The following is a 15,430-nucleotide window of genomic DNA, read 5'->3' as shown; positions in this document are numbered from 1 at the left end:
TATCTCTCGCTTCTTGTCAAATGAACTACTTTGGCCTCAAGGGAATGCACTTGTTGTTTTGGGAGAGGCAGGAGTTTGTTGCAATGAGCTTTATCCCAGAGGCAGATTATCCTATTTGGGATACTTAATGGTTCCAGCTCTTTTGCTGGCTTTATTTTCTTTATTTATTCATTTGTTTAGCCACCCACTTAGCACATGACTGATCATCAAATAACAACAGGGTGCATCATCAAATAATAAAAATACATTTCATAAAACCACAAAATAGAAAAGTATAGAAACATTACCTGCCAGGAAGAAGCACTTCCATTGTTTTATGCCAATGCCTGAAGAAAGAACCAAGTCTTCAGTGCTTTCCAAAAGGCAGGTATGGTGAGGGTCAGCTGGGTTGTAGGGGGAAACTATAGAAGCTTTCTGCCTCCATAGCTGATCTTCTTAACTTAGAAAATTAAAGTAATCCTGTTGACCTTGATTCGTTGAACTATTATCTAACAGAGTTAAAATTCTAACATCCTGCAAAAACTTGTCTTAATTCCTGGACTTTCTCTCAAACCTCCCCCCCCAATGAAATCTCATGTAAAACTACTTGTTTGTTCAGATTCTTTGTTGTAGCAAGTTCTAATTTCTAGTTATAACTCCTTGTGTTGCATCTAAAGATCTGCCGAATTTGTGGAACCAGAGTAGGTTTTCAAGAAGTATTAGGGGCTGTTGTAGGAAACAATGAACAGATGGAACACAGTTGATTACACTTTGTATATCGGTCAAAATATGGACCATTTTAATTGATATTGTCCAAAATCACCTAGTTTGCCCGAAAACTCTATTTGGGTTGAACTTAAAAATGTATACATGATGCTTATATTTATCAGGAGAAGGAAGAAGTCTTGTGAACAGCTGACATTATAGGCCATTGTACCGTCCAAAGGAAAAAAAATTGAAAATGTAAGTAAAACACACCTTAAAGGCACTAGACTAGGGGCGGGTTTCAAAACCCGTTGCTACTGGTTTGCTTGTGAGCGCCCACATGCTTGTGCACGTGACGCTTCTGCGCATGCTCAGAAGAGTCCGGACAGGTGGGTGGAGCCTCCCGCCGCCACCACTACCGGTTTGCCCAATCCAGAGCAAACAGATAGCAACCCATCACTGCACCAGACCCATGACCTGTGTCAGGTGACAACTTTTTTCACCAGGAATTAATTAGGCTTATTTTTTTAAAGAAATACTCAAATACGAATCTCAATATTTTTGCTTTAGAGACAGATTTAGCACATGATAACTAATTACCACCCAAAAATCACAAACAGTGATTTTTCTTCACTGCATATAGTGCAATTTCAGGTACTAAATCCAAACTTGAGCTTTGGTAGTATTATAATATGATTAAAAGTAGCAAAGACACCAGACACCTTTCTGGAATACTTCGAAAAGTAGTACATGCTTCCATTTAATTGACAGAAATCTGAACCACTTGTAAATAAAAAACTGAAGTTCCCAATGGTTTGCTGCCCTGCTTTCCACTATGTCAGCCTATCCCTATTGTGATCATGGTGTGCTTCAAAGCTTGTATAGTTTAGTAGTTAAATAACCATGTTATCTGAAAAGAAATTCTTCCTACACAATATGAACTGATCAGATATGTGAGAGTGAAACGTATCGAAAGATTATGAGCGTGCCCATTTTCCAGGAAACACTTTTACTTTGCAGTGTTAAAACTTCTTGTATTAAGGAATAGGATCTGAATAATTTTCTATTCATTCAAAAAGACCATTGTGACACTAAACACCCCACTCTACTCAATCACTGGTTATGGTTAATCAGGGAACTTTAAGGGTAGGAATGTTGGAAGGAGGCTAAATATACTCATGTTCCATGTCTTTAATCCACATGTGATCACATGTATCACTTAGCAGGCTAAACCCTGCTAAATGTAGGGACATATCAACCTTGTTCTAGACAAGCTTCAAGCTTTTCAGTTGTAGGAAAAGGCAGGCACCACCCCACTGGTTGAAATTAGTGATCAAAAATAGCAACCACAATGCCTTTCCTGTTCATGTAGTAATTGCTCATTATAGGCTGCTTAGCAACTTGTAATTATTCCAATGTGACACTTAGCTGTTTTTATAGGTTTACTAATTGCACAATGCTTTGTATCCTAAGTAGTCATCCATGAAACAAAGGTGTCTTCCCATTTAAAAATGAAACCAAGCTTCACCAGAGGATTTTGCTAGCACAAGAGAAAGAGGAAATATACTTATTCCCTTCTACTCTCTATAGTTCACACATAGACACATGCAGGTGCTTCCTACAACAAATTTTGGTAGGCAAATGAGGATATAGGAGGGGTAGAAAATGTGTACTATTCCTGTTTCCGTATTTAGGGGACGATCTGCTGGTAGACGCAAGGTTCTAACCAAATTTATTTCAATTTTCTTTTAAAAATGTAATTCAGGTAGGCCTGATGAAGCATTAAGTTTTATGTAGTTTGTTTTGTGTAGAGTTAGTATATTCAAAAATTACTTGAGCTGACAATGCCTTATTAAAGAAGCACAATTCCTAAAGGAGGAAAATATGATCTTCCATTTAAGACCACACTGCAGTTATTTTTCATACTGCCATCTTTCTTAAGCTACATTTAATACCCAAGTTACCTTGATAAGTTAGATGTTATATGATCAGAAACTAGAGTAGTTCCTAGTTCAAATTCTAGCTACTTTCAAACTCAAACTAACATTTCTGGTTTCAGTTTCATGACGAAACCAGGAAGAGAAAAGCCAGGATAAGAGTAAGCAAACCTAAAACTTGAACAGTTTTGATCACATAATGCAAAATGTTATCTTCTGAAAATTTTGAGAGAGAGAAAAAGCAGAAGCCACATAGGCGGGAAGAACTGGAAATGGTTAAGCACCAATAATTTTACACTGAAACTGCTAGATAGTTAAGAACATTTTAACAATATAGTAAAACACCAAAAATACATTTATATATAGGTGAATTTGAAATGGACACTGAGCTGTACAGTATGCAAGATAAACTTCATACATTTCAGTAGTATTTTGATTTTTTTCCATAGAGCTTCATAATTCTGAGCCAGGCGTATTATTTTTTATTTATTTATTACATTTATTGGCCACTCACCTTAGCAGTAAAGAGAGTAATTCTTTACTGAAGAGCATCCTTCTCAGAATATTTATAATACAGAAACAGTTATAATATGTTAAGAATAGTTGTTTTCACTATCGGTAACCTTAATGATTATTTAACTTTATTCTGTAGCTATTGCAAACATTTCTACTGTAGGAGGTTAATTAATCCAAATGTTTGCGCCTATTTCAGCATAAAGATGCCGGCGGTTATATAGATTTTTGGGTGAAAGACCTCAACTTCTAAACCAATGCATTTCTTTTCTAGATTGGATTAAAGTGGTCTGCTTCTTTTGTTTTATAATCTTGCTCTTTAACGCAACCTTTTTATTTTCCTGCTTGTCTCTTTCATTAAATTGGTGATAATTTTTGCTTCAATGATATATTAAACAATATGATCACCACATATCAAAAGGATATGAGTTTAGGGCTATCCCCAACTTTGTTTCCTTCTACTGTTTTAGCTAGCAGTAGACTGGGGTCAGTCTGCAGGAGTCCTTATGGGAAGCATATCTCCCATAATCCTGTATTGTTGATGGACAATGTGCTGGTAAAAGCAGATTAAAAGAAGAAGATATTAAAAGATGACAGAGCATACAGAATGGCACAGATGGGGCTAGGAATACTTTGCTCTCTCCTTCCTGATTGGCTATAAAATATTTTGGTTGTCATTTTTTGTGTGTGTGAATTAGATAATCTCAGGTGAGGTACCTGGTCTCTCGCTGCATTCTATGAAATGATTAATTTCATATATATCAACACATTGTAGTTAAATTGCTACTTTGCTTAATTGCACAAGGTGAAGAGCATCATATTTCAAATTCTTGTGAAAATATTCAGATTCATAGTGACAATATGTGAAGAGTATTTACAGTCTAATTCATACTTAAGGGTTCTAACTTATTGAATTCTTCTTCTGATTTAATTTAGAATTAACTTAGTTTATGTCTGAGTGTTTTATGTTTGCAAGATTTGGTGGGTTGCGTATCAGATTATTAGTTTTCTCTGCATATTTCTGCCACATTTCTTCCTTGAAAATGTTCGAAATATAATGTAAATATTTCATCATGTTAGTTCCATTCCATGACACAAAACTAGAAAAATATCTGAAGCATACAGCAAATGTGGGGTGCCACTATGAGTATTTTACCACAAGTACAATATTTGTGGTTTCACACATCTTAAGCCACATCCACACAGATGATTTGCTTTGCTCTCGCCCTTCCCAGAGCAAGAAGAGTAAGATGTGACATATATTTTGCTGCCCTACAACCTGGATTGAAAAGGTTTGTGCTGACTACTTGCTATGAAACGTTAATATGTGACATTGCAAAGATCATAATAGATGCTTTCCTAAGCTCAGCCAACCTGTGAAAATTCTCCTCCAGATGCCATGGATAACGCTTTGGTTACTTTATGCACTTCAGATTTTGTTTTCTTTTTACTTACCTTTTGTACCATATAAATTATTGAAATTTCTTTAAATTCCTTAGAACTATGGGTTGACCATATTCCCACTAGAAGGCAACAAAGAATTACTGTGTTTAATATCTTTGTTGCCATCTAGGATAATCTAATATACATTTGAGGAAGGGGCTTTTGGTGTGGAAACATAAGTTACTCGAATAACATGCTATGAGAAAAAGGAAGAGCCAAAGATTCCTGGGTGGTGGCCGATGAGAAGAAAATTTATGGCTATGCAGGATGCAGAAATAGAAGAGCCAGATTGGTTTCAATTATTTAATTAGATTTATAAGGCTTCCCAACTTAAACAACATGACTCTGGATGGCATACATGATGCAAAAAATTAAACAAAACTTTCAATCAATGAAACAGTAAATAAATATTTACAATATATCTCAATTAAAATATCATTTCTAGAATCAAACTCCTAAAGCAGTGTTTCTCAGCCTTGACATGTGCAGACAGGATTGCTTTTGCTAAGTGATGCGGTAACATGACATCTCACTTTACGTCTGCTTCATATAATGGTAGAAATTCCAGTCCAAATTACTATTTGTTAAGCAAAGATTATCCTTAAATATAAATATACCTATTAATAAATAAATGAGTGAAAGGCATCAAATCAATGTTGGCATACAGGTATTTTTGTTATCTCAGGCTGATCTCAACAAGTAATTAGGATTGAACCTGATTAATAATGGAAAAGGAGACCATTAGAAAACCCCAAGTATTAGATTTGGAAGCAGCACATTTCGGAAGAAGATAGTGGCAAACGATTTTCTTCTTATTGCCAAGAAAACTACATGTCTATAAGTCTATGACGTCACTAGGATTGAAATTCAACAATGAAGAGATATATAGATAATAGAATAAATAGGTTATGTCTACTAAATTCATACTATATATTGCCCATGTTTATTTCAAAATAAGTGGGTAGATTCTTCATCTCAATTAAGAATATGGTGAGGGCTTCAATCTTTTTTCCCCCTCTATGGTTTACCCCGACCCTCCACCCAAAAAGACATTGCCACACTCCATGTACAATTTTGGATTTGTAAAAATCCTGTTTTCAAAATATTTTGAATATTTTGAAAATTGATATGCTTTCTCAATATAAGTTCATAGGTTTTAGTTCTTTTCTTTTTCTTCTGCTTCTTTGCTTTATTTCTTTAATAAAATATATTTTATCATATATTTGTATACATACAAATGCTTATACTATATGCAAGTTCTCCTGATCTGAAATGGGCCAGCAGATGCTGATTTTGGCACAAAATGTTGAAGGGGAATGTATACAATGTAATTGATGAAGACATTAAGGAAATCTTAATATAGATTATTGAAAGTATGATAAATGTTTTTCACGTTATCCAAAATACTGAAATTTGTGGGATTTAAATGAGGTCTGCGATGGTTAGGGAGGGGGCTGTTTTTCTAACTGAATATTTAACTAATACTTAGTGGATTTGCTTATCAATTGACCTATCAAAATTTGCATATTACTCTTACTTCTCGCTGAAAGCATATTATGCTTCATTTGCTAGAATATATGAGTAATAGTGAAAAATTGATATGTGTGATTTACTACATGTCAGTTTGATTTACCTCACTTACCAATCATAGGTCAACATAAAAAAAATGCGTGTACCGCCATTAATCTTTTGTATAGATATTATTAATCATGTGTAGTTTTTAATATGCAAAGCATTTCTACTACTGTTGCTAAAATAATTTTAATCCAACTCATTATTATCAACAGCAAATACAATCTATCCGGGGCTATCATTTTGGTAGCTTCTTTTGCTATTTTCAAATATGTTTACCAGCAAAGTTAGTGATCTTTCATTGTTGCTGAAATTCCTATAGATTTCAGAAGTGACTTCCTATGTGGCATTGGAAAGAAAGGACAAGCCATATCCATTTATCCTGATTATTCGGATTGATGCAGAGTCATTAGTGTAGTTCATGAGTGCTTCCTGCAACAGATTTAAGGATTGCATTTTATAAAAGTACATGAATCTATTGTTTGAACTCATATACGTAATAAGCATATTTGTTTTAAGATTCTGGGTAACTTGTAGGCAGCATTTCTGTACTGAAACTGTTAATTAATAATTCAGTCCTCCTTTTTCTCATAAAATAAATGAATATTCTTTCTTGAGACAGATATTTTGATAGTTTTATTGCCCAAGTAGCAAAAGTGTGTATCTGTATATGCTGGAAGGAGAATTATTCTTCTGCCAGAAGCAGACGTTCCAATTTTGGGCCTATTCCATTGGCAAAATCCCCATTTTAGTTTTATGCCAGTTCATGAAGGATGGGATCAGGCCTTTATTTGAAGCTGAAAGCACTTGATGTGGAAACAGGAAATGCACATTGCTAACCTTCTAGAAATATGTGTGACTATTTTCAGTCATAAATCAGTTTCCCCTCCTCCTAAACAATGATGCCATTGTACTCATCATATCTGATGAGTTCTTGAAATGTTATAGTAAGTCTATCTTCAAAACATTATAAGAGGATAATAAGCTGCTTTAGAAGGTCCCCATCTGGAGTATAGAGTTCTTTTACTGAAAGATGTTTTGCCTTTCTGAGATAGCTCTCACATTTCATCATCTGTTGTGCAGAGATGAAGTGCATATGAAAAGTCAGTGACTCTGAATCCATCTGTTGTTATTATTTTCCACTGATAATTGGCTCGAACAATGAAATGTCTGTGTCTGTAGCCTTTGAAACTATATACTCTGTTTATTTTCTGGAGGTCCCACTCTCCTCCCTCAAAACTCTGGACCCTTTTTATGTGCTTTATTTCCTAACAACTATATAGTCAAGTTGAGCTTCCCTGGAAATGGTATTTTGAACTTTTGGATCTTCGTACAGATATCTCGCCACACACCTAAAGAGAATCCTGTGGAAAGGAGCTTTACGGCAGAATAGATGGGCAAATCCAAAAGGCAATGAAATCTACTTACATAGTGTGATTTCTTTCATTTTCCTTATTCAAATATTAATTTTTATTCCAACATCTATTAGCCTTGGAATTAGAAACCACCTATAATTTTATAATACGTTCAATTGCATTGTGTTTGGTGTGATATAGAACATTAATACTGGATTTCGCTAACAGTACTTCCCCCTTCCCTCTCCCTCCCTCTCTCCCCCCTCCCTCCCACACAGACAAACATCACGACCAGCTAGAACTGCCAAAACAGTCATTAGAACCGCCATAGGGATTAAAAAAAAATGCTTGTACATAGTGATAGACTGATACATTTTGCTCTATATTTTATTTGCATCCAGATTAGATCTCTTATCTGCCACCTTATTTTAAAGGTCAATTCAGTGCACAAGTAGCGAACATTAGAGGTGTTCCTGGAATCTTCTTGATAAGGGTTTTAAATATGCTTTGTTAAATATTATTTTTCCTAAATTATCAAGGAAATAAATTCCAGCTTCTGAATGTAAGAACTTCCAAGACATGGAGAAATTATCTGATAATTATCAAGGTCGAGATTCTCCCTTTGGGATAACTGTTCCTACTGAAAAATAAAATGTAATGGCAGGAGTTCTTTCATGATGTCCTCTCTTGGTATGTAATAGAAGCCAAGGAGCTTCCAGAGCCCTGGATATATGAGTCTACAATGAAAGACAGAATATTTGTGCACAATACTTCACAGAATTTCTATCCATGAAATAGCAAGAAAGCCTCTAAAATAAACATTAAAATGTATCTGTATAAAAGTCATTAAAATATACAATGAGAGAAAAATCCCACTTCCTACTAGCACTGATGATACTACCTAGTTTGGATAATGAAATGTCTGAAAACAACCAAGCTAAGAGAGCACCAAGGACCCCTCATCTATATAAAAGCACCCACATTTTTTTGGATCAATAGAACTTCCATTGATCTCTAGCCTTTTACATGCAAGCAAGTTTCTTTTTATTCAGTGATTTTTTTACAAATAATGATTAATACATGACTTAGCTTAACATTTTTAAAAATGCCAGACTGTTAAAATTTGTCCTTATTAAATATATTGTCACAGGAACGTTGTGGGCTAAGTGAGCAGCTGATACAATTGGATTTTCTCTGCTCTCCTTCTCTACGCTTTCCGCTCATTGTCCCTATCATGATCTCTCAACTAGAACAGGTTAGGAGATAATGCAGAGTGATGGAGCAGAGTGTGGGAATCTATTTTGCTGGCAGATGCTATTCCTTCAGGGAGAAAAACAGTTTGATACAGCCCTTGTGTTTTGTTGTCCTAAAAATGTAACAAGAAGATCAAAAGAACATGTTCATGAAAAAAATGTCGTTGTCATCCCCATGTTGCCTACTCAGATTGATTTACTTGATTTTTTTTCAGCATATAATCAATCCTGTATATTATTGTTGCTGCTATTGTTATTATTATCTACTGTATTAAAATTGTACATCAGAAAATCATTCAGACTCTTTGCAGCTTATAACAAAACCTCCAGAGTAAAGAAAAAAATATATTGATTTAAACCACAATCCTAATGTACTTCCTCTAACACAGTGTGCTTACAGGTAGATTTCCGGGTTTGAAGAACACTCACTGGTGTGCATTTTTATCTCTACAGTCCTAGCCTGGAAATATAGAATCCATCACAATGTACACAATGGGCATACAAAATACAGAAGAACAGAGTTGGAAGGGACCCTGGAAGTATTATCAATACCTTGCCCAGGGATTGGTGATGCCTGTCTGGTGAAGGCTTCATAGTAAAGGGCTCACCATCAGGTTGTGTCAGCAGCTGTACCACCAGTTCCCTTGGCTGGATATCACAGCGTGGTACAGTTTTCTTCACACTTATAGTACTTATAGTGTTCTGGAATTCATTTAACAATATGAGTAACAAAAACTTAATAAGGATGGTGAAGAATTATGTTGGAAGAAAGGTCCATCTGGATTCAGTTCCAAGTGGGGAGAAAGACACTGGAAACATGGTGGCTGTTTGGAAAGATGGTTTAATGGTGGACAGGACCATATGGTTCTGAAGTCCTGGGCAAAAAAAAAAAAAAAGGCAGAGCTGCTGAGAGTGCTTGGGTTTTATGCTCTCTCTGGGCTTTTGAATTTGAGCTTGTATTCTGATTGGTTATCAGACTCCCATGGGGCCATGCAGGGGTAATTTTGTAGGTTGTCTGTCCCAGGCTTGGTTGAGCCTTGCTGGGTGATGATGTAATGAAGGGGCTTTGGGCAATTCCTATTATGGCTCTGCTTAAAGGAATTAGACCTTCGTTATGTTGAATAGACTGGCCCAAGCCTTAATAGCCCATTGACAAAGGAGGTGGGGTGGGAGCTGAGTTTCTGCCTTCCTTTTAGGGGAAATATTCTGCCCTTTTAATACTTCCTAAAATATGTCATTTTTCTAGGAGCGGGGTGGATACTAACTTCCTACAATCCCCCTGGCCTTTCTCCAAAACATGTGAGTGGGACACACATGTTCTTGGCAAAAGATTAAAAATTGATCAGATCAGGGAGACTCGATGGGTGCTTTTAATTCTTTCTGATGCAAAGGGGAAGACATTGATAGAGGCAGCAGAAGGATTTCTTCAGTGGCTCCGAAAAGGAGAGCTTCCAACCATGAAGGTCTAGCAGCCAGGGCAAAAGTTCTGGAAAGAAATTTATAGTATCCAATTTTCTATGCCAATTAATTTCAGATGGCAGATACCATTTTCTGTGAGCTTCCAGTCATGTTCCAAGCAAGCACAAGTCCCAAAATTCTTCACAGCCATGGTTTTCTTTTAAATTACAGGCTGCCCATTTCAAGGGTTGTTTCTTGAACTTATCCTATCTCTTACTTTAGGAATCCTTCTTCTGCTGCCTCTGTCAATGCCTTCCCTTTTGCATTAAAAAAAAAACAAAAGTACCCATCGAGTCTCCCTGATGATCAATTTTTAATCTTTTGCCAAGAACATGTGTGTCCCACTTGGGGGAGCGATTATAGGAAGTTAGCACCCTCTCCTAGGAAAATGAGATATTTTAGGAAATTTAAAGGGGCAGAATATTTCCCCTAAAAGGGCAGGCAGAAACTCAACCGCCCTCCCCCGTCTTTGTCAATGGGCTATTAAGGCCTGGGCCAATCTATTCAACATAACAAAGATCTACCTCCTTCAAGCAGAGCTATAATAAGAATTGCCCAAAGCCCTTTCATTACATCATCACCCAGAAAGATTCAGCCAAACTTAACACAGAGACAACCTAAAAAGCTAGCTATGACCTCTGACAGCAACCAATCAGGATACTCTTCCTGTGCCCTAGGAAGTTCAAAGCAAGAGAAGGTAAAAAAAACCCCAGGGACTCTCAGCATCTCTTCCCTTTTTCTGAGTAGGATCTAAAGCCATATGATCCAGTCCACCATTAAAAACCTTCTTTCCAATTAGCCACCATGTTTCCAGTGTCTTTCTCCCCACTTGGAACTGAACCCAGATGAACATTTCTTTCAACAATTTTTATATATACATACACACATACATACACACAGTATTTTTTTTTCTTTCCCCCTGTTTGGAGAGTATGTAGATATAGTGATTTTTAATTATTTTTTTCCAACCTTTCATAATGATATCATTCTTATATATTGAATCTATTGATCAAATGTCAAATTTTCTTATATATAGATGATGAAGTTTCATTGCTTTGGAAATACACATACAACATTATTCTATCAAAATTAAGCAGGTGAGAGGTTTTCGTAACAAAAGGACAGCTAATGTGTCTTAAAATTTGATTTCTATTCAGTATTAATTCCTGTTGAAGTTGAAAGAATTTATTCCATAGAACTGAAGAGTAAGGAAGAAAGGCCCAATATGTAAAACTGTGAATAGTAGCAAAGGGACAGAAAGTCATAGTCCACTGTATTCACATAACTAAGATATTTCCTTTTCTAACTTGAGTCCTTTATTTGGTTTACTATTGGAACATTTTATGCAATAAAAATAATTTTGAAAAACACAGCTTGAGCATTAAAATTGTTACTTGCTGATTTTGAAACAGCTACTAAAGAGGAAGAAAAAAAATTCTATTTTTTTCCTCCACATATTTCAAGGTGTAAGTTGCAAAGTCCATTTTTGGAAATAAACAGTATAGTTGTCAACACATTTGCTCGGGGAAAAAAGTTTTGAGAATATCACAGGAATTTTAAAGTAAGCTTGCTTAGCAGAACCTATAATTCTGATGAATTTGGGGGTTTAATTAGCGAAAGTATTTCTACCTACAGGTTCTTTTCTGCGTGTCTGTCTCTTTGTCTTCTACTGCTTTGAAAGGTGTGTGGGTGAGGAAATATTTTCTTTTGTAAAGGCAACTCTCAATTTAGTACTTAATATTATTCCTATTTATTAGTTGTTATTGCTGTTCTTTAGGAAAGGATTGCATGTAGCTGTGTGATCTTTCAGACACCATCTCTATTAAACAAGCTGTGCAGCTTGTGAGAGATCAGGACAGGTAGAATGCACAGCAGGCGTCTGATTTGAGCCAGTTACTCATTTGCTGAGTGTTTGTGTTTATGCAAAGGGGCCTCTTCCTGCATATTTAATCTAGAGTAAGGCAGTGGCTTTTGTTGTGTTCAGACCACATACCTTCACTTCTTCCTTACACTGCAGCCAATGTTGAAGCGGAGAAAGTCTGGATAGTTAGAAGTGTGCCTATAGTGTTTCAGGATTCTCAACTTTTCTCACTTGGTTGGGAATTACTGCTACAGTTCAAAGCTTCTTCATTAATGGGTAAGTGTATATTGTGAAATGCCACTTCTTGTCCACTTCTTAAGTAACTGTTCAGCATTCTTAATTCGAGTTTTAAAAGAGCCTTAGTTTTAAAGAGTTAGTTGTAGCCATTGAGATTGCAGACTTAGTTTTTCTGTGTAGGGTCTGTTCTTCCCTTGCACAGAAAAATAGCAAAGCGTAACATGGCTTTTTTGGAAACTGTTAAAGAACATATTTAGCTTGCTTTCCCCCCCCTGATATGTAAGTTGTTTGGATGATTTTTTGTTTCCTGAAAACTTTAAAATAGTATACAACATAAGTTGCATCTCTCTCTCTCCCTCCCTCCGTCCCTCCCTCTCTCCCCCCTGCTGTCTCCCCCCCCCCCGCTTCTGTGTGGGAAATTACAGAAGGAACCTCATTTTCGTATCCTCAGCTACACTCCTCAATTTTTAGTAGAGATTGTTTTTATGTGCAGTTTGTAATGTTTTTGGCTGATATTAATAGCACACTAGAGACGTTAACTCGGATGCAAGCAATAACAGATCTACAGTGTAGGAAACTTGTTTATACAGGGGACAACAGGGGTGGAGGAAGATGACATCTCTGTTGCTTCTTCAGAAGGGGCAAAATTTGCATAATGGCATCCTACTTTTAACTGTTTACAAAAGCCAATTTAAAGATCGCTTGCTTTTGCTTTTAATCAAGACAAAATTGCTGCAGCATGTTATTTTACCAATTGTGCGACCAGTCCATTTCTAACTGAATCTGGTTCAGAAAGGAATAAAAAAGGAACGGAGTGGGGGGTGGGGACACATCTATGATTGAAATGTCTCAGAGGAACCATGCCATCTTATTCATGTTACCTGGAAGATTCCTTTTAAGATTCCAGAATCAAAGGAAGATTATGTGTTCCTGGTGTTGTTTTTAATGAGAAAATGGAAAATAGCTAATCTTTAGCGCTTTGAATGGCAATATATTCTAGGTTTGGTGAACATAGAGATATTACTCTTTGGATCAAAAATAGGTGTTTAGGTTAGCAATTAACTATTTCCTTCATCTAAGTGACTCTTCTCAAACAGAAGAGTGTGCTGTTCTACCACATGTTGCAAGTATAAGGATCTGAATAAAATTGCATCAGTGTTATTAAAATGTGTAAAGTCTTGCTGGTTTTTTTTTTTTTTTGAGTGCAGAATAACGCACAAACTCAGGAACATTTTATTAACAATAAGATTCCTAAGTTTTTTTTAATAGCAACATTGTAAATAGCTTATCTAATTGTAAATGTATTACTTTTATAGTCTCTTTATGAGGAAAAAGCACCTCAGTCAAAGCGCCTTATGTGATTAGCGCTATTGTATTCTTAAATTTTGATTGATAGAGATAATAGTTTTCACTTAAAAATACAGACAGGTACTTTAACTTTCCATGACAATAGCTATTTGCATTTCTTTTATCTTTTTGTTTAACATTTGTGGGGGTTGGGACAGATTTGATTATTAACTCTTATTGCACACTGTGGTAAATGCTAAAACAAAGCTTTTGTTACGATTTCAAAGGTACAAGAGCAAATATTGTTTTTATTGCTTCGGTGTTTAAAGGCAGTAAAGGGATACCTCAAAGATAGTTTCACATGACCACAGCCAAGGTTATTGCTTTGCGAGAAGGTAAGAGAATAATCTGCCAATTCTGGGGAAAAAAATCTAGGCTTCTACATTATGAGTAGCCTGGAAGCAGAAGCAAATTTGCCAGAAAGACAGGAATACTAGAAAGTCCTTCCTTGTGTAAAGTCCCTCTTCTTCCTTAACATCAAGAGTGAAACTGTTAAATTCACTGGATTTAAAAATGGCTGGAAGGGAGGACAGTACAGATTTGCGCAGTAAAATAATCATGCTACGGCATATTGGTAGAACAATAAAATGTGTATTGTGTCAAAACCTAAGAACAAGGTAGAAATTTTAATGTAAGAAAAGAATGTATTGGATATGTCAGCAAATGTATTTATTATATCAGATATCACATACACTGTAAAGCTGAAACCTAAAAGCTTATATCATAAAACTTAAATGGAATCTTTACGGAGTAAATTAGAAGTCTTTTTTTTCTCTTGCTTTAAAACTGGTTTTAATTTTAATAGAATGGTTAATAGAATAATTCTAACACAATTGCAATGAGGTTGAAGTTGGTATTAATGACTAGATAGTACAAGAGAAGGAAATGTTGAGGAAGATTTGTTACTTGATTTCCTAAGAACTGTCAGATAGGTGTTCTGCATATCTCTTGATTGCATCGTTGATAACTTTTAGAGAATGTATTGTGGTCTTCCAGGCTTCCACCAGGGTGAGCTCTGATGTATTATATTAAATCATAGAAAATAAAAACTCTGCTGAGAAAAATACCTTTTAAGGGTAATTCAGTGTGGTTGCACTATAAACAGGATTTATATTTAAGGTTTCTTTTAGCTGTTATTATTTCTCAAATAAGATGACTTAATCCTTCTCTGAAAATTATCACTTCAGATTTGCACAAGAACAATATAACGTATTCATGTTTACTTGGAAGTAAGACAAAGTGTGACATATGGGATTTGCCTCTCATTAAAATTTTCAGGATTACAGTTTAAATTTGGATACAATCTGAAATAAATTGCTAGGAAATGAGCACAATTAAATATAAAAAAGGACTGATGCAACTGAATCACACTATTATTGTACTCTATATAATATAATTAAATACTTTAAATAAATACTTTTATTATTTTAATACCATTGTTTTCTTTAGCGCAAGCATCCAGAACTGTCATATTTTCAAAATTACAAAAATAAAGAAGGGAGCCAGTCATTTCATTTTATCATTGATTTAAGTGAGAGAAGAATCTGATATAATTGGGCAAACTCTTCAGCATTTAATAATTTTTCATGCAGGTTACTCTACTTAAACATGTTTTTTAAAAAAATTATTTAGGAGAATACAATTTTATTATCTTTCTACCTTTCATTTACATTTTATCCTTTCAGTATACAATATGCTTTTATAAACTTTTATAAACTATTATGTTCCTTTACATAATTTTGCTTTCAAATAATTTCAGCATATTTTATC

The 15,430-nt window shown here is 35.3% G+C and overlaps 1 protein-coding gene across 15 annotated transcripts in view; it reads left to right on the top strand.

Moving 5' to 3' along the window:
- FOXP1 (forkhead box P1) overlaps positions 1 to 15,430 on the top strand; it is a 755,498-nt gene that overhangs the window by 307,569 nt on the left and 432,499 nt on the right. Inside the window, exon 1 of one of the 15 annotated variants that reach the window (XM_058168791.1) lies at positions 12,307 to 12,352. The exons of the other annotated variants lie outside the window; for them this stretch is intronic. The gene's annotated coding sequence lies outside the window, so the exon portion shown is untranslated. Of the gene's footprint in view, positions 1 to 12,306; positions 12,353 to 15,430 lie in introns of those variants that run through there. 15 annotated transcript variants of the gene reach the window in all.

This window comes from Ahaetulla prasina, chromosome 2 (genome assembly GCF_028640845.1).
Source record: "Ahaetulla prasina isolate Xishuangbanna chromosome 2, ASM2864084v1, whole genome shotgun sequence".
Taxonomy (NCBI): Eukaryota; Metazoa; Chordata; class Lepidosauria; order Squamata; family Colubridae; genus Ahaetulla; species Ahaetulla prasina.
This window is presented reverse-complemented; position numbering and strand designations above follow the sequence as displayed.